The sequence below is a fragment of the Mesoplodon densirostris genome, chromosome 2 (genome assembly GCF_025265405.1).
Source record: "Mesoplodon densirostris isolate mMesDen1 chromosome 2, mMesDen1 primary haplotype, whole genome shotgun sequence".
Taxonomy (NCBI): domain Eukaryota; kingdom Metazoa; phylum Chordata; class Mammalia; order Artiodactyla; family Ziphiidae; genus Mesoplodon; species Mesoplodon densirostris.
Window position 1 is genome coordinate 136,370,402 of NC_082662.1, and position 24,122 is coordinate 136,394,523.

Below are 24,122 nucleotides of genomic sequence, written 5' to 3' on the forward strand. Positions count from 1 at the left end.
TATGGAAATCACTATGGAGGTTCTTCAAAAAACTAAAAATACAACTACCATATTATCCAGCAATTCCACTCCTGAGTTTATATCTGGAAAAAACAAAAACACTAATTCAAAAAGATACAGGCACCCCAATGTTCATAGCAGCACTATTTACAATAGCCGAGATATGTAAGCAACCCAAGTGGCTATCAACAGATGAATGGACAAAGAATATGTGATATATATATATATATATATATATATACACACACACACACACACACACACACACACACACACACAATGGAATATTACTCAGCAATAAAAATGAAATTTTGCCATTTGCAGCAATGTGGATGGACCTAGAAAATATTATGCTTAGTGAAATAAGTCAGGCAGAGAAAAAAATACTGTATATCATCACTTCTAAGTGGAATCAAAAAAATAATACAAACGAATGTATATAGCAAAATAGAAACAGACTCATGGATATAGAAAACAAACTAGTGGTTACCAATGGGGAAGGGGAGGTGGGAGGGGGCACATTAAGGGTATGGGGTTAAGAGATACAGACTACTGTGTATTAATTAGATAAGAAACAAGGCTGTATTGTATAGCACAGGGAATTATAGCCATTATTTTGTAATAAGTTTAATGGATTATAATCCGTAAAAATACTGAATCACTATGCTGTACACCTGAAACTAATATAATGTTGTAAATCAACTATACTTCAATAAAATTATATCAGTCTTAATTCTAATTCCTCAGATTCTTTAATCAATAAAAATGACTTGTAATGATATATCTAAAACTTCCAATTCTTTTAAAAACTTTTATCTCCTACCAAGGGAAGAATTAAGACAGAAGAGAGAAAAGGAGTAAGTGGAGAAAAGAAAGAAAAGTAGGTAATAGTGAATAATTTAATATAAGAATAAAATTTGGCTATTAGAATAATCTGCTCTTCCTAATTAAGGAAAACCTACACAAACAAAATCTATACAGGGAACTTTGAAGAGATATAAGGGAAGGAGTGGTTAACATGGTAGCTAACATGGAGCTAACCTAATATAATAGTGTTCTTTTTCTTTTCAAATACTGTAATCACTCCTTATCTGAAGTTTCACTTTCTGAGGTTTCAGTTACCTGCAGTACACTGTGGTCCAAAATACTAAATGGAAAATTCCATAAATAAACAACATACATTTTAAATTGTGTGTCCATTCTGAGTAGCATAATGAAATCTCACACTGTCCTGCTCTGTCCACTCCTCGATGTGAATCATCTCTTTGTCCAGCTAATCCACGCTGTATTTGCTACCCATCCATTAGTCACTTAGTAGCCATCTCAGTTATCAGATCTTCAATCCACGCTGTATTTGCTACCCATTCATTAGTCACTTAGTAGCCATCTCATTTATCAGATCATCGACTGTTGCAGTATTACAGCGCTTGTGTTCAAGTAACCCTATTTTACTTAATATGGCCCCAAAGCCAAAGAGTAGTGATGCTGGCAATTCAGATATTCTCTTACTGTGCCTGATTTATAAATTATACTTTATCATAGGTATGTATATATAGGAAAAGACACAGTATATATAGGGTATGGTACTATTCCCACTTTCGGGCATCCACTGGGGGACTTTGAACTATCCCCTGCAGATAAGGGGGGAATACTCTACTTAGAAAACTATACAGATAGTTAAAATACATTTGCAATTCTTTTGATTTTTTGATGTTAGCATAGTTACAAAAATAGCATATGTGCTTTGAAAAATGCAAATAATACAGAGATAGATAAAAGGTGAATGGCCACACTCTTTATTCCACTTTCCTGGGGTTATCCTTCTTAAACATTTGTTACATATCCTTAGGTTCTTTCTCTAGCAATTGCAGAAAATGAAATAAATGAAATCGATATGTATATATGAATGTATAAGACTACAGTCTTATGTTACAGAAATAGATCACCAACTTCTCTAAATTTAATGTATTTAATATATAACATGCATACAAAAGAATATGTATAATATACATAAAAGTTAGACATATAATAATAAAAATAACACTATGAACCTGTTATTTAACTTAAGAACTAGAACATTACCAATATTATATCTACTAGTATTATTCAATCTTCTTGCATTTACCTGACTCCCTATCAGAAGTAATACTATCCTAAACTTTGTCACCTCCTCCCGTACATTTTGATAGTAGCATTTTATTTTTTACAAAATATTTATTTATTTATTTGTTTACTTGGTTGCACGAGGTCTTAGTTGTAGCAGGCAGGCTCCTTAGTTGTGGCATGTGAGCCCCTAGCCGCGGCATGCGTGTAGGATCTACTCCCCTGCCCAGGGATCTAACCCGGGCCCCCTGCATTGGGATTGCAGAATCCCAACAACTGCGCCACCAGGGAAGTCCCTTGATAGTAGTTTTATTACAAATGTATCTATAAACATTATTATGTTTAATTTGCCTAGTTTTGAGCTTTATAAAAATAGTATCATACCATATATAGTTTTCTGTGTCTAGATTTTTCACAAAATATTTTGTTTCTATGATTTATTTATCTTTTCATATAGCTGTATTTCATAAATTTATACTGCTGTATAATATTTTATTGTTTGAATAAAGCACAATTTATCCATTGTCCCATGAATGGACATTTAGGATGTCTCTGATTTTTTTTATTGCAAACAATTCTACTATGAATATGTTATACATTTTTCCTGGTGCTCATGTGTAAATTTCTTTAGATTACATATCTAAAAATGAAATTGCTAAATTGTAAGGTACGCGCAATGTGATACACACAGTGTTGTTTGTGTTAAACACAATGTGTGTTCAAACTGCTGAGATTCTAGGGTTGTTGTTATTATACTTTAATATAACTTATCCTTGTCTAACACATTTAATTTGGTTGTTCAAATCATTTATTGTCTTACTGATATTTTATCTGCTTTTTCTACCAATTACAAAAGGTGTTTTAAAATCTTTCATTATGATTGTGGATTTGTCTATTTCTTGTACTTTTTTGCAATGTTTGCTTCTTATATTTTGAAGCTGTGTTATTAGGTATATTTAAATTTTGAATTATTAACTCTTCTGGTGAATTTTACCTTTTATTATTATGGATTTACTTTCTTTATCTCAAGTAATATTTGTTACCTTAAAGTCAGTTTTATCTGATAATAATATAGCTACACCAGATTTTGGGGGGGATTAGGGGTTCATGTTTGTTTGGTACATTTTTTTCCATTCTTTTACTTTCAGCTTTTCTGTATTTTTAATTTTAGATGTCTCTTGTAAACAGCATATAGTTGGGTTTTATTTTCTCATCCAGTCTGACACTCTTCATTTTTAAAAAATCTGGCCATTAAGAATTAATATAATTACTGATATATTTCTGTTACACCTACCATTATACTATGTACTTTCTATTTCTCCCACTTACTCTGTATTTTTTTTCTTTTTGCCTTCTTTTTAATATATTTTATATTTTTTTCCTTTAATTTGGGTTTCTTTTAATATTGGTTATCCTATAAATGATAACATACATCCTTGATTTATCAAAGACTCATGTTAGTTGGCACTTTTTTTTTTTTTTTTTTCTTTTTGCGGTATGCGGGCCTCTCACTGTTGTGGCCTCTCCCATTGCGGAGCACAGGCTCCGGATGCGCAGGCCCAGCGGCCATGGCTCACGGGCCCAGCCGCTCCGCGGCATATGGGATCCTCCCAGACCGGGGCACGAACCCGTATCCCCTGCATCGGCAGGCGGACTCTCAACCACTGCGCCACCAGGGAGGCCCTAGTTGGCACTTTTAACTTCCACTTAGATGAGGGAAGGATCTTAGAACACTTTGACTCCTTTACCTTCCTCCTGACTTTCACACCGTTGTATCATATATTTTAATTCTACATAACTTTCAAATTCCAGAAAACAGTATCCCCCTAAGTCAGAAACTAATTCATTAGAGTAAATATTTTTATTTTAAAAATGAAAGAAATGAACTTTCAAGTCAAGAAATTAGAAAAAGAACAACTAACACACAACTGAAAGGAATATAGGAGAAAAAAATAGTAAAGATAAAACCTTTAGCGACTTTTAAGAGACAGGAAAAATAGACTGTAGGTTAATCCAAGAGCTGAATTTTTGAAAAATGCCAATAAAATGGTCAAACCTTAACAAACCTACTAAAAAAAAGAAAATACAAACAAAAGTAAAATGGGGATATATAGATCAATAGATACATAGCTCTAAACACTTAAAGAGAATAATATGAACAACACTATGCTAAGGTATGAGTATTGATCTGTCCACAACACAGTTACACAGGAAATGTAAGTTTATTTTTCTATAATTCATCTCATTTTCTTCTTGAAGCCCTAGCTTATTGGAGAGTATGGAAACCTGATCTCAGCCAGTTTGGAATTTCTTCCTTTGAGTCAAGGAGGGGGACAGGTAGAGGGGTGAGGAGGTGGGAGGTGGTCTTTGTGTTTCCAAGGCATGGGTGAGGGGAAGATACTTACCTGGTCCTCAGTGTTATCTGTTCACACAGGTATCTTCTGAGATGTCCATCATTCAGTCTGGTCCTCAGTCATTGATCCACACCATTTGCGACTGAGATGTCTTCATTCCTGTCTGCCTAGTCCTTTCAGGTATGGTGGCTCTCTCCCTGTTACATCCACGTCACATGTAGGAGTGTGGGCATAATTCTGCTTCTCACTGCCATGCAGGGGTACTAAACGCAAGCCTATTTAAAGCCTGTTCAGCATAATCTCCTCTCCCAGTCACTTCTTCTCTGATATCATGTGACTACCGCAAGGCTCAGAGTACAGCTTCTCTCTTCCCCTGCCTTAGGTTACTCATATTTGTGTGGATTTTTACTACTTCCCTGGTACTCTGTGAATCAGGATACAGGGCCTATCTTTTGGGGATTTATCAATGTCTATATTCTTATTACTTCCCCACAATATCCTCCTCTTCCTTAGTCTGGGGGAATTTCTTTCTAGTCTTGTTGTAGCTCAGGGTGGGGTTCTAGGGAGGTGAGATTGAGTCTAGTTCTTTCGAGTTATATTTCTCCCAAATATTTTATCTATATATGGAACCTTCTCTATTTCCAAAATGGCTTACATTTTTAGAAATCAAGTTCAAGAAGACTTCTTTTTTTCTGTTTACTACCCTGGTTTATCCCTTCCCTAAAGCAACAAGCTCACAACTGCCTAGCTGCTTAAAAGGAGTATGGGAGGAGGGATAAGGAAAAAAATGAACTAATAGGTGAAAAAAACTTAATATTTCAAAAATATCCTGTCACATAAAAACTTGTTGAGATGACAAATTTGTGGAATAATATTTGCTAATATCAAACACTTACTATGTACCACTGTTTTAAGAACTTTACATCTGTCAATCTAATAATCACAATAATAATTAAATAGGTATCATTACTATTCTGATTTTACAGATAAAGAAACTGAGATACAGAGATGTCAAGTAACTTAACTAAGTTTTGTTCAGTAGTGTCAGAGCTTGTACTCAAACCCAAGAAGTCTGGCTCTGTAGTCCACTTTCTAAACTACTATGTCTTTGGTTCTCAAATGACTCCTTAAGAAACATATGGAAATGCATAGGGGGTATGATTTAGTTTTTATAAAGACTGAGGAAAGTTACTGGCATTTAGTGAATAAAGACCCAAAATGTTAGATGTCCTGTAGTGTGAGGATGGTCCTGAACAATAAAGAATTGACCCATCCAAAATGTAGATAGAACTTCTATTGAGAAACACTACACTGTACTGTACTACCTCTAAATTGCCAAGATTGACTCAAGAAGTTTTAAAAAAGCTCATATAGATGACTATTCATGATAGAAGTTATAAATGTTATTAAAAAGTTGATAGGCAGATTTTCTACTTAGTTTTTCTTTAAGGTTTTCAGGGAATAAGTGAGTTTCATAATATATATAATAATCTCTTCTAGAATATGAAAGGATATAGAATGCCTCTTTTTTTAATTTTTTTATTTCTTTTAACATCTTTCTTGGAGCATAACTGCTTTACAATGTTATGTTTCTGCTGTATAACAAAGTGAATCAGCTATACGTATACATATATCCCCATATCCCCTCCCTTTTACGTCTCCCTCCCACCCTCCTTTATCACACCCCTCTAGGTGGTCACAAAGCACTGAGCTGATCTCCCTGTGCTATGCGGCTGCTTCCCACTAGCTCTTTACATTTGGTAGTGTATATATGTCAATGTCACTTTCTCACTTCATCCCAGGTTACCCTTCCCCCTCCCCGTGTCCTCAAGTCTATTCTCTGCATTTGCGTCTTTATTCCTGTCCTTCCCCTAAGTTCTTCAGAACCATATTTTTTTTAGATTCCATATATATGTGTTAGCATACAGTATTTGTTTTTCTCTTTCTGAATTACTTCACTCTGTATGACAGACTCTAGGTCCATCCACTTCACTACAAATAACTCAATTTCATATCTTTTTATGGCTGAGTAATATTCCATTCTATATATGTGCCACATTTTCTTTATCCATTCATCTGTTGATGGACACCTAGCTTGCTTCCATGTCCTGGGTATTGTAAATAGTGCTATGATAGAATGCCTTTTAATTGATTTTATGAAGCTTATAAAACACAAATTAGATTTTTAGAAATATTGCTAGAGACAAAGGGGGACATTTCATTATGATAAAAGCATCAATATATATCTGGAAGATACAACAGTTATAAATGTATTCACACTGAAGTGGGTTGAATAGTATCCTCCCCAAAATTCAGGTCCACCCAGAACCTCAGAATGTGACCTTACTTGGAAACAGAGTCTTTGCAGATGTAATTATTTAAGATCATACTGGAATGGGGTAGGGGGAGGGACCTAAATCCAATGACTGGTGGTGTTATAAGAAGAGGAGAAGGAATACATAAATGAATAAGGAAGAAGACCATGTGACTGCCAAGGCAGTGATAGGAGTTATGCTGTGCCCAAGCTAAGGAGCATGTGGGGGCACGAGAGGCTTGAAGAGGCAAGGTAGGGTTCATCCCTAGAGCCTGCAGAGGGACTATTGGCTCTGCCAAGTCTGATTTTGGACTTCTAGCTTCCAGAACTGTGAGAGAATAAATTTCTGTTGTTTTAAGCCACTTAGTTTTTGATAATTTGTTATGACAGCCCAGGAAACTAATACACCTAATAACAGAGCCCCAAGATACATGAAACAACAACTTACAGAATTGAAAGGAGAAATAGACCGTTCAAATTGTTGGGAAATATCAGTATCCTACTTTTAATAATTGATGGAAAAAATAGAAAATCAGTAAGGATGTAGAAGGCTTGAACAACACTATCAACCAGCTTGACATAAAAATAGATCTATATAACACTTCACCCACAGCAGCAGAATACAAGCTCATAAATTTATTCTCCATAAATGTAAAAGGATTGAAACCACTCAAAGTATGTTTCTCTGATCACAATAGAATTAAATTAGAAAAATCAACAATAGAAAGAAATTTAGGGGATCTTCAAATATTTGGAAATTTTAAAACACACTATAAAGTAACCCATGGGTCAAAAATGAAATCACAAGGGAAATTAGAAATTATTTTAAGCTTAAAAGAATATAAAAATTTATGGACTGCAGCTAAAGCAATGCTAAGAGGGAAACTTATAGCTTTAAATGCCTATATTAGAAAAGCAACAGGTGTCAAGTCAACAATCTAAGTTTTACCTAAGGAAACTAAAACAAAAAGAGCAAATAACCCAAAGCAAGCAGAAAGAAGAAAATGATAAAGATCAAAGAAAATCAGTGAAACCAAAGGTCATTTCTTTGAAACAACAAACTGATTTTTGAGCAACAAAATTCATAAACCTTTAACTATTCTGATCAAGAAAGAAAGGAGAGAAAAAAAACACAAAATAAGGAATGAGAGATACGGCATGATTACTGACCATATAGAAACTAAAAGTATTATGAGAATATTATGAATGACTTTGTGCCAACAAATTAGTTTAAATGGAGAAATTTTTATCAAGATGCAAATAACAAAACTAAGTCAAGAGAAAGTAGAAAATCTGACTAGAACAATAGCAAGTAAAGAAAATGAATTGGTAATTAAAAATCTTCTCACAAGGAAAAGCGCAGGCCCAGATGGCTTCCCTGGTGAATTCTACCTAACATTTAATGAAGAAAGATTACCAGTCCTACAAAAATGTTTTCAGAAAATAAAAGAGAAACAGTTCCCAATGCACTTATGAGACCACTATTACCCAGATATCAAAATCAGTCAAACATATCACAAGAAGATTGCAGAGCAATTATTCCTCATGAATGTATACACAAAATTTGTTAATGAAATACTAGGAAACTGAATCCAGCAGTATTTAAAAAGGATTATACACTGTGTTCCAGGAATGCAGGTTTAGTACCCTCAAATCAATTAATGCAATATACCATATTAATCAAATAAACAACAAAAACCAGATTATCATGCCAGTAGACACAGAAAAAGAATTTGATGAAATCCAACACCCATTAATGATAAACACTTTCAACACACTAGGGATAGAGGGGAATTGCCTCAACCTGATAAAAGGTATCTACATGCTTAATCATACTTTTTGAGGAAAGACAATGTTTCCCCCGCAAAGATGCTTTCTCCCTTAAGGTTGGGAAAAAAGTAAAGATGTCTCACATTTCAATATGTGCTTGTGGTTCTAGCTAGTTCAGTAAAGCAAGAAAATTAAGTCATGCATATTGGAAAGAAAGACCTAAAACTTTATTTGTGTATATGTTCCTGAATATAGACAATCGTAAGTAATCTAAAGAAATAAATAAACTACTGGAATAAACAAGTTTAGCAAGATCAATATAAAAAAATCAATTGTATTTCTATATGTTAGCAATGAATTGTACAACAATAAAATTTAAAAAACAATTCCATTCCCATTAGCATCAGAAAGAATAAAATATATAGGAATAAACTTAACAAAAGAAGTGCAAGACATGCATTTCTGAAAGAAATGAAAGAAGATCTAAATAAATTGAGATATTCTATGTTCATAGATTAGAAGACTCAATATTGTTAAAATGGCCATTCTTCCCAATTTGATCTATAGATTCAATGCAATCCCTACTAAGGTTCCAGCAAGACTTTTTGTATAAATTGACAAGCTGATCCTAAAATTTGTATGGAATTTCAAAGGACCTAGAATAGTTAAGATGACCTTGAAAAAGAACAAAGTTTGAGGACTATTCGATTTTAAAACTTATGAAGCAACAGTAATCAAGATAGTGTGGTACTGGCATAAGGATAGACATATAGATCAATGAAACAGAATTGAGTCCAACAATAAACCCTTACATTTATGGTCAGTTGATTTTTGACAAGCATGCCAAGGTAATTCAATGGGAGAAATGACATGTTGGTTCTGGGATAGATGGTTCTGGGACAATATCCATGTGCAAACAGATGGTTCTGGGACAATATCCATGTGCAAACAAATGGTTCTGGGACAATATCCATGTGCAAACAAAACAAAGCAAAACAAAGCTTAAATCCTTACCTCATGCCATATGTAAAATTTAACTGAAAATGGATCATAAGTTTAAATATAAGACCTAAAACTGTAAAACTTCTAGAAGATGACAAGGAAAAAACTTTTGTGACTTTGAATTGGATAAATATTTGTTGGATATGACAAGAAAAACATGATACATAAAAGAAAAATTAATAAATTTGACTTCATAAAAATTAAAAACAACTGCTCTTTAAAAGACACCATTAAGGAAATGAAAAGACAAGCCACAGACTGGGAGAAAATATTTGTAAATCATATATCTGATAGAGGACTTATATCTGAATATATAAAGAACTCTTACAATTTTTTTTTACAAATTTTATAATAAGAAAAATAATCCAGTTTTTTAAATGAATGAAATATTTGAATAGACCTTTAACCAAAGAAAACATACAATGGCTAATATGTACATAAAAGATGCTCCACAACATTAGCTTTTAGGGAAATGCAAATGAAAACAACAATGAGATGTCACTACACAGCCACTAGAATGACTATCATAAAAAAGATTGATGATACCAAGGGTTGGCTGGTGAGGAAAGGGAGAAACTAGAACCCTCATATTTTGCTGGTGGGAATGTGAAATTGTGCAGCCACTTTAGTAAACAGTTTGGCATTTTCTTTAAAAATTAAACATAAACTTACCATTGGGCCCAGCAATTCTACTCCTATATATCCATCCAAGGAAAACATAAATATATGTATACACAAAGACTTATATGTGAATGTTCACAGCAGTGTTACTTATAATAGGCAGAGATTGGAAACAATCCAATTTCCCATCAGGGGACAATGAGGGAAAAACACTGTCCTTCCACATGCAAAAGACATTTTACCCCTCTCAGCTTTCATTGTTTTCTTTTTTTTTTTTTACCCCTCTAAGTTTTAGTTTCTTCATCTGAAAAGTAATATTAGAAACTTCTGCCTGAGATCTAAAATATCTGAGTAGAATTTCTAATATTCCTGGGTCCAAATACCTGGTTTTAGTGAAAGTAGAAACAAAACTCAAGTTCATAATATTTCCTTGTTAGCATAGGTACAAGTATGATGGTGACATTGATTAAAATACAGAATTAAACTACTGTATTTTCCAACTAATGGGGCACAATATTCTTGTAAAAACGAAGCAAGCTTTGGGCAGTTCTGTTGTCCTAGGCTTTCTTACTTTTCTTTTTTAGCAATTGCTGACTAGGAAAGTAGAAACCAACATAGAGAGGGGAGACAGAATATCTAGAGTGTGAGTGTAAAGTATGATTGGGATTGTAGAGATACAGGGATAGAGAACAACGTGTATGTCCAGCCCCTCTGTATTCCAGGGTGTTCACATACATGCCGTGAACTGGGAAACTGGCATATTCCATAAATTGAGGGGTTTATATTTTTATTCTCATTTTCTAAATTGAGTATGCTGTAAATACGTTATAGAGGTGGTCATTTTAAAAAGCCATCCCATGGATTAGATTTTTAAATGCCTTGTATGGAATTAGCAGAGCACTGTTTATGTCATTGATAACATTTGTTGATACCATCATCTCCATTTTTCAGCTGAAGAAACAAATTCAAAATGGTTGTGAATTCAGGACTGAGTGATGCACCCAGAGCTGGCAGCACTGGAAATAAAAACCCAGAGCACCTTTACTACTATCTGATTCTCTGCTGACACTCTTCTTAAATGAAATTCACAGTTTCTAATAGGGAAAGCAGAGGCTGTAGGAGGAAGAACGTGGACCAGATGGAGTCTTTACATTCTCTCTCTCTCTCTCTCTGATTCTGTGATCTGGGCATTCTGTTCTGTTCCAGGATCATAATGACTCCTATAACAGTCCAGCCCCTCTGGGATTTAAGGAGACTACAGCTTTTAGGTCCTGATTTCTTGATCAGTGCTTGACTGAACATTAGAATCACCTGGGGAATATTTAAAAAATCATCCCCAACAGGCCACACCTGAAACCAATGAATTAAGCTAGGCTCTCCTGCAGCGGGACCCAGGCATCAATATATTTTAGCGCTCTCAGGTGATTTCAATGTGCAGCCAAAGTTGAGAACCACTTCCTCTAGGTCAGTGCTTCTCAAACTTAAAATATTACTCATCTAGGGATCTTAAATGCAGGCCTCAAGATGGGGCTCAAGATTCTGCATATCTAGCAAGCTCTCAGATGATATCTCTGATGGTGGTCTGACTACTGCACTTTAGGTAGCAAGAATTGAGACTACAGGGCTTCCCTGGTGGCACAGTGGTTGAGAATCTGCCTGCCAATGCAGGGGACACGGGTTCGAGCCCTGGTCCGGGAAGATCCCACATGCCACAGAGCAACTGGGTCCGTGAGCCACAATTACTGAGCCTGCACGTCTGGAGCCTGTGCTCTGCAACAAGAGAGGCTGTGATAGTGAGAGGCCCGTGCACCGCGATGAAGAGTGGCCCCTACTTGCCACAACTAAGAAAGTCCTCACACAGAAATGAAGACCAACACAGCCATAAATAAATAAATAAACAAACAAACAAACAAACAAACACATACATACATACATACATACATACATACATAAAAAAAAAAAAGAATCAAGACTACAGCAGTGATTCACAAGCCATGAAACCACTAGGGAAACTTCGAATAAACAGAGACATCAGTGCCTCACTCCAACCCATTACAAACAACTTCCTCTGTTGGGTATAATTTTTGTTGTTTATGGACCTCTTGAGATGAACAAATCACCACCAACAAATTCCAAGTAATCCAGGCAACCTGAGGATGGATGATACATGTGGCCCTACTGCCTCCTAAGATGTTTCAAGCCTGTTTACCCTGTGTGGCCATGACATCTAAGAAAGAGCACTTACTTCCTTAGCTGAGGCTGATCCATAACCTGACCCACATATGATGAAGACATCTCCTTCTGGACTTGGGAGAACTGAACTATGTAATTTTGGACAGTACTCTTGAACTCTCCATGCTTTAGTTACCTTCTCTTTCTACCTCCCCCCTCCCCCCAGCCCCTGTGTCTCATGGAGGTACTATGAGAGTAAATGACACAGGACAAGGAGATGGGGTGGGGGTGGAGGGCAGAGAGAGGAGAATCACATGACAAACGATGTGATGAGAGTTCATTGCCCGGACTGTCTGGCTCTGGTTTGGTAGTTCCGTACCAGCACAACTTCTGCACTGGATCCACTTTCCCGCCATCTGACCGTGCTCCTGGGAGAGGCCCCACCTCACTGTGACTCGGAGTTTTGAGGGGGCCAGATGTCCAAAAGGACTGAGGTTTGCTTGATACGTGGCATATGCGAGACTTCTGAGGATGATTCCAGAACCGTGGGCCTCTGGCATCCAGGTCATTGAGGGATTGGAAGACTTCAGACTACATTCCCAAATCCATTGCCAGCTGGTCTAAGTATGGGATTTATTAAGATATCTACCCAGGAGTGGAATTGCTGGATCAAACGTCCCCTCCACCAGGAAGCCTACACAAGCCCCAGAACCAACCTTACCCACTGGGGGCAGACACCAAAAACAATGGGAACTATGAACCTGCACCCTGTGAAAAGGAGACCCCAAACACAGTAAGTTAAGCAAAATGAAAAGACAGAGAAATAAGCAGCAGATGAAGGAGCAAGGTAAAAACCCACCAGACCAAAAAAATGAAGAAGAAATAGGCAACCTACCTGAAAAAGAATTAAGAGTAATGATAGTAAAGATGATCCAAAATCTTGGAAATAGAATGGAGAAATTACAAGAAATGTTTAACAAAGACCTAGAAGAACTAAAGAGCAAACAAACAATGATGAACAATACAATAAATGAAGTTATACATTCTCTAGAAGGAATCAATAGCAGAATAAATGAGGCAGAAGAACAGATAAGTGACCTGGAAGATAAAATAGTGGAAATAACTACCACAGAGCAGAATAAAGAAAAAAGAATGAAAAGAATTGAGGACAGTCTCAGAGACCTCTGGGACAACATTAAACATATCAACATTTGAATTATAGGGGTCCCAGAAGAAGAAGAGAAAAAGAAAGGCTCTGAGAAAATATTTGAAGAGATTATAGTTGAAAACTTCCCTAACATGGGAAAGGAAATAGTCAATCAAGTTCAGGAAGCACAGAGAGTTACATACAGGATAAATCTAAGGAGAAACATGCCAAGACACACATTAATCAAACTATCACAAATTAAATACAAAGCAAAAATATTAAAAACACCATGCGGAAAGCAACAAATAACATACAAGGGAATCCCCATCAGGTTAACAGCTGATCTTTCAGCAGAAACTCTACAAGCCAGAAGGGAGTGGCAGGATATATTTAAAGTGATGAAAGGGAAAAACCTACAACCAAGATTACCCAGCAAGGATCTCATTCAGATTCAATGGAGGAATTGAAACCTTTATGGACAAGCAAGAGCTAAGAGAATTCAGCACCACTAAGCTTTACAACAAATGCTAAAGGAACTTGTCTAGGCAGGAAATACAAGAGAAGGAAAAGACCTACAATAACAAACCCAAAACAATAAAGAAAATGGTAATAGGAACATACATATTGATAATTATCTTAAATGTAAATGGATTAAATGCTCCAACCAAAAGACATAGACTGCCTGAATGGATACAAAAACAAGACCCATATATATGCTGTCTACAAGCGACCCACTTCAGACCTAGAGACACATACAGACTGAAAGAGAGGGGATGGAAAAAGATATTCCATGCAAATGGAAATCAAAAGAAAGCTTCAGTAGCAATTCTCATATCAGACAAAATGGACTTTAAAGACTATTACAAGAGACAGAGAAGGACAGTACATAATGTTCAAGGGATCAATCCAAGAAGAAGATATAACAATTATAAATATTTATGCACCCAACATAGGAGCACCTCAATACATAAGGCAAATGTTAACGGCCATAAAAGGGAAATCGACAGTAACACAATCATAGTAGGGGACTTTAACACCCCATTTTCACCAATGGACAGATCATCCAAAATGAAAATAAGTAAGGAAACATAAGCTTTAAATGACACATTAAGCAAGATGGACTTAATTGATATTTATAGGACATTCCATCAAAAAACAACAGAACACACTTTCTTCTCAAGTGCTCATGGAACATTCTCCAGGATAGATCATATCTTGGGACACAAATCAAGCCTTGGTAAATTTAAAAAAATTGAAATCATATCAAATATCTTTTCTGACCACAGCACCATGAGAGTAGATATCAATTACAGGAAAAAAACTGTAAAAAGTACAGACACATGGAGGCTAAACAGTAGGCTACTAAATAACCAAGACATCGCTGAAGAAATCAAAGAGGAAATCAAAAAATACCTACAATCAAATGACAGTGATTTGACCGAAAACCTATGGGATGCAGCAAAAGCAGTTCTAGGAGGGAAGTTTATAGCAATACAATCTTACCTCAAGAAACAAGAAAAATCTCAAGTAAACAACCTAACCTTACACATAAAGCAATTAGAAAAAGAAGAACAACAACAACCAAAAAAAAACCCAAAGTTAGCAGAAGGAAAGAAATCATAAAGATCAGATCAGAAATAAATGAAAAAAAATGAAGGAAACAGTTGCAAAGATCAATAAAACTAAAAGCTGGTTCTTTGAGAAGATAAAATTGTTAAACCATTAGCCAGATTCATCAAGAAAGAAAGGGAGAAGACTCAAATCAACAGAAGTAGAAATGAAAAAGGAGAAGTAACAACTGACACTGAAGAAATACAAAGGATCATGAGAGATTACTACAAGCAACTATATGCCAATAAAATGGGCAGCCTGGAAGAAATGGACAAATTCTTAGAAAAGCACAACCTTCTGAGACTGAACTGGGAAGAAATAGAAAATATAAACAGACCAATCACAAGCACTGAAATTGAAACTGTGATTAAAAATCTTCCAACAAACAGAAGCCCAGGACCAGATGGCTTCACAGGCGAATTCTATCAAACATTTAGAGGAGAGCGAACACCTATCCTTCTCAAACTCTTCCAAAATATAGCAGAGGGAGGAACAGTCCCAAACTCATTCTATGAGGCCACCATCATCCTGATACCAAAACCAAACAAAGATGTCACAAAGAAAGAAAACTACAGGCCAATATCACTGATGAACATAGATGCAAAAATCCTCAACAACATACTAGCAAAAGGAACACAACAGTACATTAAAAGGATCATACACCATGATAAAGTGGGGTTTATCCCAGGAATGCCAGGATTCTTCGATATACACAAATCAATCAATGTGATACACCATATTAACAAATTGAAGGAGAAAAACCATATGATAATCTCAATAGATGCAGTAAGAGCTTTTGACAAAATTCAACACCCATTTATGATAAAAATTCTCCAGAAAGTAGGCATAGAGGGAACTTAACATAATAAAGGCCCTACATGACAAACGCACAGCCAACATCATTCTCAATGGTGAAAAGCTGAAACCATTTCCATTAAGATCAGGAACAATACAAGGTTGCCCACTCTCACCACTGTTATCCAACATAGTTTTGGAAGTTCTAGCCACAGCAATCAGAGAAGAAAAAGAAATAAAAGGAATACAAATTGGAAAATAAGAAGTAAAACTGTCACTGTTTGCAAATGACATGATGCTATACTTGAGAATCCTCAAGATGCTACCAGAAAACTACTAGACCTAATCAATGAATTTGGTAGAGTAGCAGGATACAATATTAATGCACAGAAATCTCTTGCATTCCTATACACTAATGAAGAAAAATCTGAAAGGGAAATTAAGGAAACACTCTCATTTACCATTGCAACAAAAAGAATAAAATACCTAGTAATAAACCTACCTAAGGAGACAAATGACCTATATGCAGAAAACTATAAGACACTGATGAAAGAAATTAAAGATGACGCAAACATATGGAGAGATATACCATGTTCTTGGATTGGAAGAATCAACATTGTGAAAATGATTATACTACTCAAAGCAATCTACAGATTCAATGCAATACCTATCAAACTACCAATGGCATTTTTCACAGAACTAGAACAAAAAATTGCACAATTTGTAAGGGAACACAAAAGACCCCAAATAGTCAAAGCAATCTTGAGAAAGAAAAACTGAGCTGGAGGAATCAGGCTCCTGGACTTCAGACTATACTACAAAGCTACAGTAATCAAGACAATATGGTACTAGCACAAAAACAGAAATATAAATCAATGGAACAGGATAGAAAGCCCAGAGAAAAACCCACGCACATAGGGTCACCTTATCTTTAATAAAGGAGGCAAGAATATACAATGGAGAAAAGACAGCCTCTTCAATAAGTGGTGCTGGGAAAACTGGACAGTTACATGTAAAAGAATGAAATTAGAATACTTCCTAACACCATACACAAAAATAAGCTCAAAATGGATTAAAGACCTAAATATAAGGCCAGAAACAATAAAACTGTTAGAGGAAAACATAGGAAGAACACTCTTTGACATAAGTCACATTAAGATCCTTTTTGACCCAGTTCCTAGAGAAATGGAAATAAAAACAAAAATAAACAAATGGGACCTAATGAAACTTAAGAGCTTTAGCACAGCAAAGGAAACCATAAACAAGACGAAAAGACAACCCTCAGAATGGGAGAAAATATTTGCAAATGAATCAACAAAGGATTAACCTCTGAAATATACAAGCAACTTATGTAGCTTAGTATCAAAAAGCAAACAACCCATTCCAAAAATGGGCAGAAGACCTAAATAAACATTTCTCCGAAGAAGATATACAGATTGCCAACAAACACATGAAAGGATGCTGAACATCACTAATCATTAGAGAAATGCAAATCAAAACTACAATGAGGTATCACCTCACACCGGTCAGAACGGCCATCATCAAAAAATCTACAAACAATAAATGCTGGAGAGGGTGTGGAGAAAAGGGAACCCTCTTGCACTGTTGGTAGGAATGTAAATTGACACAGCCACTATGGAGAACAGTATGGAGGTTCCTTAAAAAACTAAAAATAGAACTACCATAGGACTCAGCAATCCCACTACTGGGCATATTCCCTGAGAAAACCATAATTCAAAAAGAGTCATGTACCACAATGTTCACTGCAGCACTATTTACAATAGCAAGGACATGGAAGCAACCTAAATGTCCATCGACAGGTGAATGGATAAAGAAGATGTGGCACATATATACAATGGAATATTACTCAGCCATAAAAGGGAACGAAACTGAGTTATTTGTAGTGAGGTGGATGGACCATAGAGTGATGTGAGTCAGAAAGAGAAAAACAAATACTGTATGCTAACACATATATATGGAATCTTAAAAAAAATGGTTCTGAGGAACCTAGGGGCAGTACAGGAATAAAGACGCAGACGTAGGGAATGAACTTGAGAACATAGGGAAGGGGAAGGGTAAGCTGGGACGAAGTGAGAGAGCGGCATGGATATATATACACTACCAAATGTAAAATAGATAGCTAGTGGGAAGCAGCTGCATAGCACAGGGAGATCAGCTCTGTGCTTTGTGACCACCTAGAGGGGTAGGATAGGGAGGGTGGGAGGGAGACACAAGAGGGAGGAGATATGGTGATATATGTATATGTATAGATGATTCACTTTGTTATACAGCAGAAACTAACACACCATTGTAAAGCAATCAGACTCCAACAAAGATGTAAAAAAAAAAAAAAAAATGCTGTGATGAGCTCTGTGCTAGTGACAAGAATGGGAGCTCCAAAGTGCCAGGAAGTCCAGACACTGCTAGGGGGGACAAAGGACGAATAGTTGCCCAGGACAAAGCTGAGGAGTCTATTTGTCTTTGAGCTCTGATGCCTCCCCTTATATTCAGTGCCCCTCATGCTCAGGCGCTTCTCCCCCATGATTCCCCAAGGACCAAAGGGACCCCTCTCATAGTCCTTCCAGAATCCCTTCATTTGATTTACTTTATGGAGGTGGATGCCTCCCAGCCTGTCCCAGCCATTTGCATTTGACAGACGTGTATTAGTGGTACAAGACTGAGCTATGAAATGGAGCAGGTCTTTTATGTGGCTGCAGTCAGATTTCAGTTGGGGCTGTAGTCGTCTGAAAGCATGATTGGGCTGGACCACGAAGATGTCTCCCTCACATGGCTGACTGTTGAGGCTGGCTGTCATCTGGGAGCTCATCTGGGGCTGTCAACCAACATGTGACCTGTCCATGAGACTTGAGCTTTTCACAGCATGGTGGCTTATTTCTGAGGGAGAGAGAGTGTTCCAAGGTCAAGCATTCCAGGCAGAAGCTACAAGGCTTGTGATGACTACCTTCGGAAGTTACAGGATGTCACTTTTGCTTTATTCTATTGATCAAGTCACTATGGTCAGCCTACTTCAAGGGGAGGGGAATTAGACTCTATTTCTTGATGATGTGTGACAAGACCACTTTGTAAAACAGCATGCTGGATGGGTGATATGGTTGTGACCATCTTTGGAAAATGGATAAAACTCTATAGAACCCTACCGAAAAATGTCAGCTCCCTGCCCTGATGCTTCCCATGTCCCTTTCCTGCTTTATTTTTGAAATCTCTAAGAATACATAGCAAATAGTAGGCACTCAATATGGCAACTAATTCCAAAATATGTTGAATGAATCATCAGTCAAATAATAATATCTCAGGTGCTGTAATCAGCACAGGGACTGTGCACCTAGTACAGTGCTTTGCCCTTTTAGAGCCTCAATACATGTGTGATGGATTACCAAACTTAAAAATGTATAGCAAATAAAAACATCTCACTGCCTAATAAACACCAGTCACTGTCAAGAGCTTAGACTATAGCAGCATTCAATTTTCCTACAGTCCAACATTTCATACATTATACAGCCCTAAACCACTGTTTGTTTGAAGAACTTGGTCTTTCATACTTTAGCTGAGAGCCAGTGACTTTGATCTGTCATACAGCGGCAGAGCCACTGGGAAAAATGGCCTGTGCCCAGACAAGGCCACAAAGCAGAGTGTTTGCAGACCAAGGTCTATGGCATCAAAGAAAGCTAGGTGGTCAGGTTGGGGTGCCCCCCCCTCAGCTCAATCCTCTTAGCCCTGAGGGACTTGGGACGGGTATTGGGAGGTAAAGCACCTCTTTGTGCCTCCCAGTTCCTCACCCTTTTCTCAATGGACTTTGGCTATGGCCTTTGGAAGCTAGGTCTTCCCATTGGATTCTGCTTTTGTATGTTTAAGTAGAAAAACTTTTCGCATATTGTGTTCAAAAACATATTATCTTTATTCTTAACTTAGCTTATGGTTTAATTTTTAATATTTAGATCAGTAATCAGTTTGGACTTATTTTGATATATACTGCATGAGAATTTAAAAAATCTTTCCCAAATGTTTACCCAAATGTCCTGACACCATTTATTTAATAATCTATCCTTTCCCATTGATTCATGATGCCATTTTTATCTTATACTTTTTAGTGGTTTTGAAGCAAGAGAACAACAAATCTATGTTTTAGAAAGAATACTGATTGCAAGAGATAGGAGCAGAATACTTGCTGCTAGAGCCACATCAGATGTTAATTTGAGAAACACAAGGTGTTGGTCGGTTTGGAGCATTTCCTCTGGGGGCAGGCACTGGTTCTAGGGTGGAGAGCAGGGGAGGTTCAAGCAGAAAAGCTGAGCTCAAAGTGCGGTCTGTGGACTTCCAGGGTCCAAGGCGCTTTCAGGGGCTCTGAGAGATCAAACATATTTTCATAAAAATGCTAAGAGGTTATTTTACTTTTTCACTGTGTTATCATTTGCACTGATAGTACAAAAGCAGCAGTGGGTTTTTACTTACCAGCAGTTTTCTGCTGATAACTTAGCATGAATCAAGGCAGTGGTACCAAACTGTGCTAATAATAGTCATTGTGTTCTTCACTGTCATGCACTCACAGTAAAAGAAAGAAAAAGAAAGAAAGGAAGAAAGAAAGCCAGTTTCAAGAAGAATGCTCTTGATGAGGCAGTAAAAAAGCATTAATTTTATTAAATCTCCATCCTTGAGTATTCATCTTTTTAATATTCTGTGTGACAAAATAGGAACTACACATAAAGCACTTCTGCGTGCTGAAGGACAATGTTTTCTCAGGGAAAAGCACCGTGTGTTTGTTTGAGTTTCAAGCTGAAATAGCTGCTTTTTCACGGAACACCACACTTACTTCAGGGAAGGACTGACAAACATGGTTACCCAGCCTTGAGTATTTGGCAGATATTTTCTCTTAAATGAATGAAGTGAGCTTGTCACTTCAAGGAAATAATCTGACTGTATTTGTTGCCACTGACAAAATATGAGTGCTCAAGAAAAAATCAGAATTTTAGAAAACCTGTATCCACTACTCATTTTCCTCCTTTTTCTTACATCATGAGTTTGACAGTTTCCCCAAACTGAACGACTTTTCTGATGAGATTAATAGTGATATTAATGAATGTGGATTTTTAAACATTGTATAATTGAGTTAACTTTTTGAAGATCTGTGTAATTCAGTAGACCAGTATTTTTCAGATAATTGGTGCATGATGTTACAAAGTCATGCATGGGTAAAAGCCATTTAAAGTGCAAGATAGGCTAATGGATTTTAGCATAACAGAGTATGATAATTGATATGATTTCAGGTTCCACATTGCAGCTAACATTTTTGTTATCTGAATTGTGGGCAATTTATTTGTTTTTAACTGTAAAATATGCATAACATAAAATATGCATAGCATAAAATTTATTAACCATTATTAAATGTATAGTTGAGTGGCATTAAGTACATTTACATTGTTATGCAATTATCACCACCCTCCATCTCCAGAACTTTTTCATCATCTCATACTGAAACTCCATTCCCATGAAACAGTAACTCCCTATTCCCCTCTCCCACCAGGACCTGAAAAAGCTATTTAAAAATGTCCACCTTTTCTGGGACTTCCCTGGTGGCACAGAGGTTAAGAATCCGCCTGCCAATGCAGGGAACATGGGTTCGATCCCTGGTCCGGGAAGATCCCACATGCCATAGAGCAACTAAGCCCGTGCACCACAACTACGGAGCCTACACTCTAGAGCCCGCGAGCCACAACTACTGAGCCCGTGCGCCACAACTACTGAAGCCCACGTGCCTAGAGCCCGTGCTCCACAATGAGAAGCCATCACAATGAGAAGCCCACGCACTGCAACGAAGAGTAGCCCCCGCTTGCTGCAACTAGAGAAAGCCCTCGTGCAGCAACGAAGACCCGACACAGCCAAAAAAAAGAAAAAAAATGTTTCCCTTTTCTAATTATATGTCTGTGTGAGGCTGGATTTTCTTCATATACTTCAGTTTAGACAACTTATCACAACAGACTGAATGCAGAACCTGATATAAGGAGTGATCTGCATTAGTTTCCCATTACTGTGTAACAGATATCCACAACCACAACAACTTAAAACAATACGCATTTATCAGTTTCCAGGAGTCAGGAGTCTGGGTTCAGGTGAGCTTCTCAGGGTCTTTGCTCAGGGTCTCACAAGGCTAAAATCAAGACATTACCCAGAGGTGCAATCTTACCTGAGGCTCAAGGATCCTCAATCAAGTGAGTTGGTTATTGGCCGAATGCAGTTGGCAAAATTTGTAGCACCAAAGTCCCTGGCTCACTGTTGGCCAGGGACTGCTCTCAGCAACCAGAGGCTACCCACAAGTCCTTGGCACGTGACAACATTGGTCCTTGCCTCTCACAACACTGCAGCTCACTTCTCCAAAGCCAGCAGGAAAATCTTACTCCAGGGATTTCCCTGGAGGTCCAGTGGTTAAGACTCCGCACTCCCAACGCAGGAGGCCCGGGTTCTAACCCTGGTCAGGGAACTAGATCCTACATTCTGCAACTGCAGATCCCACATGCCACAACTAAGACCTGGCACAGCCAAATAAATAAATAAATATTTAAAAAAAAAAACTTCAGTCTACTGTGATGGAGTCTTGTATAACATAGTGTAATCACGGGAGCGACTATATCCTCACCTTTGCCAGATTCTTTTGGCAAGAAGTAAGTAACAATAAATGGAGTATAACCTTTAAAAATTGTGAATCACTAGGTTATACCCCTGAAACTTAAGTCATATTGTACATTGACTATACCTCCATAAAAAAAAGAAGCAAGTAACAGTTTCTCCCTCATTCACTTGACTCATTGGGGTCACCTTAGGGTGTGTCCATCATTCCAGACATTAAAGATACATGCAAAAATGTAAAACAATGCCACTCTTCTTCCTATTTAAAAAATGTGTAATTAAAAATATGTTATTCATGCTAATATGTAATGAGTTTCTAGTTGTTATTTTAAGTCAATTAGTAAAGCATTATACTTTTCAATTTAGTGTCTAATAAAGTAAATATTGATAGATATAATCCACGTAAACAACAGCTCTTTGGGCTCTTTAATAGATTTGAATAGTATAAAGTGTCCTGGGATAACTGTTAATGTAATTAATCCTAATGGCAAACAGATTATGAACACCAAGTAGCTGGAGTTTTCCAAATGCTTTTGCTGACCCACAGAAATACGTTACGTTGTGACCCAGTATACATATACATATGCATATACATATATACACAGATGCATAACCAAGGCAAAAGTTTCATGAAGTAATACTTATTCTTATGTGTAGTGCACATTTCTACTGATTGTTTGTCTTCTAAAAGTTCCTGGTCACAGTCCAACACATTGATTTCATAAACCACTCAATAGGTCAGGACCTGAAGTCTGAAAATTCTGACTGATCATTAGAACCACTTGAAAAGCATTTAAAAATATAGATTTCCAGGGCCAACAACTATTTATATGAACAGTCAAGGTCAAGGAAAGAGTGAATCTATGTTTCTCCTCCCTTGAAACACTGCTGTGAGAACAAGCCTGGGTGGTTATTTTTCTGATGATCAAGTGATTTTGACCACCAAAGGACTGAGCCATGAGAGTACACATTCTGTGTTATTCAGCATCAGACAATAAATTCTAAGCAGAAGTGTCTCCAGGCAAAGAGAAGAGGTTACTGAAGTGTCCAGGGCTGTGCTTCTGGCAGCTCTGAGTTTGCTGCATTGTTCCTGGTGGGTAGGATCCTGCTGGGAAAGAATCAGTTTTCCAGGAATCTAGAGAAGTAGGTTAAAGTCACTGCCACAGAGGCGGGAGGCCTCTGCAGCTGATGAGAAAGGGGTTCACGTTCTGGTATGACCTTGGGAAAGTCATGAATGATCTAAAACTCTGCCTCCTAATCCATAAAGTGGGAAGAAAAGTGCCTATCTGGCTGTGTCATTTGTGAGGGTCAGTGAGGTGCTGGTGCCTGGCACACGCTGTAAGTGTCCCAAGACGGCAGGTGGCTTCCTTGCTGCCCTTGGCGGTGGTTTGCCATTTGAAGTTGGCCAAGTCACTGAGGTCCCGGCCACACTGGAAACAGTGCTGCTGACTCGTCTACCTCCCAGGGTTGGTGTGAAGGTCAAATGAGGAAATGGACGGAAGGAAGAAAATGTGATGTGCTGTTAAGAGGAGGCGCCCAGAACAGAGCTGGGGAACAGAACCTGTGCCGTGGCGACAGGCCCTGAGGACCCAGA

At 37.3% G+C, this 24,122-nt stretch overlaps 1 long non-coding RNA gene across 1 annotated transcript in view; it reads left to right on the top strand.

The window, feature by feature from the left end:
• Nucleotides 1-22,783, top strand: part of LOC132483149 (uncharacterized) — a 49,464-nt gene extending 26,681 nt beyond the window's left edge. Inside the window, exons 4-5 of the long non-coding RNA XR_009531051.1 lie at nt 4,538-4,637; nt 21,429-22,783. This is a non-coding gene — a long non-coding RNA (uncharacterized LOC132483149). The remainder of the gene's footprint in view (nt 1-4,537; nt 4,638-21,428) is intronic.
• Nucleotides 22,784-24,122: the final 1,339 nt, after the last annotated feature.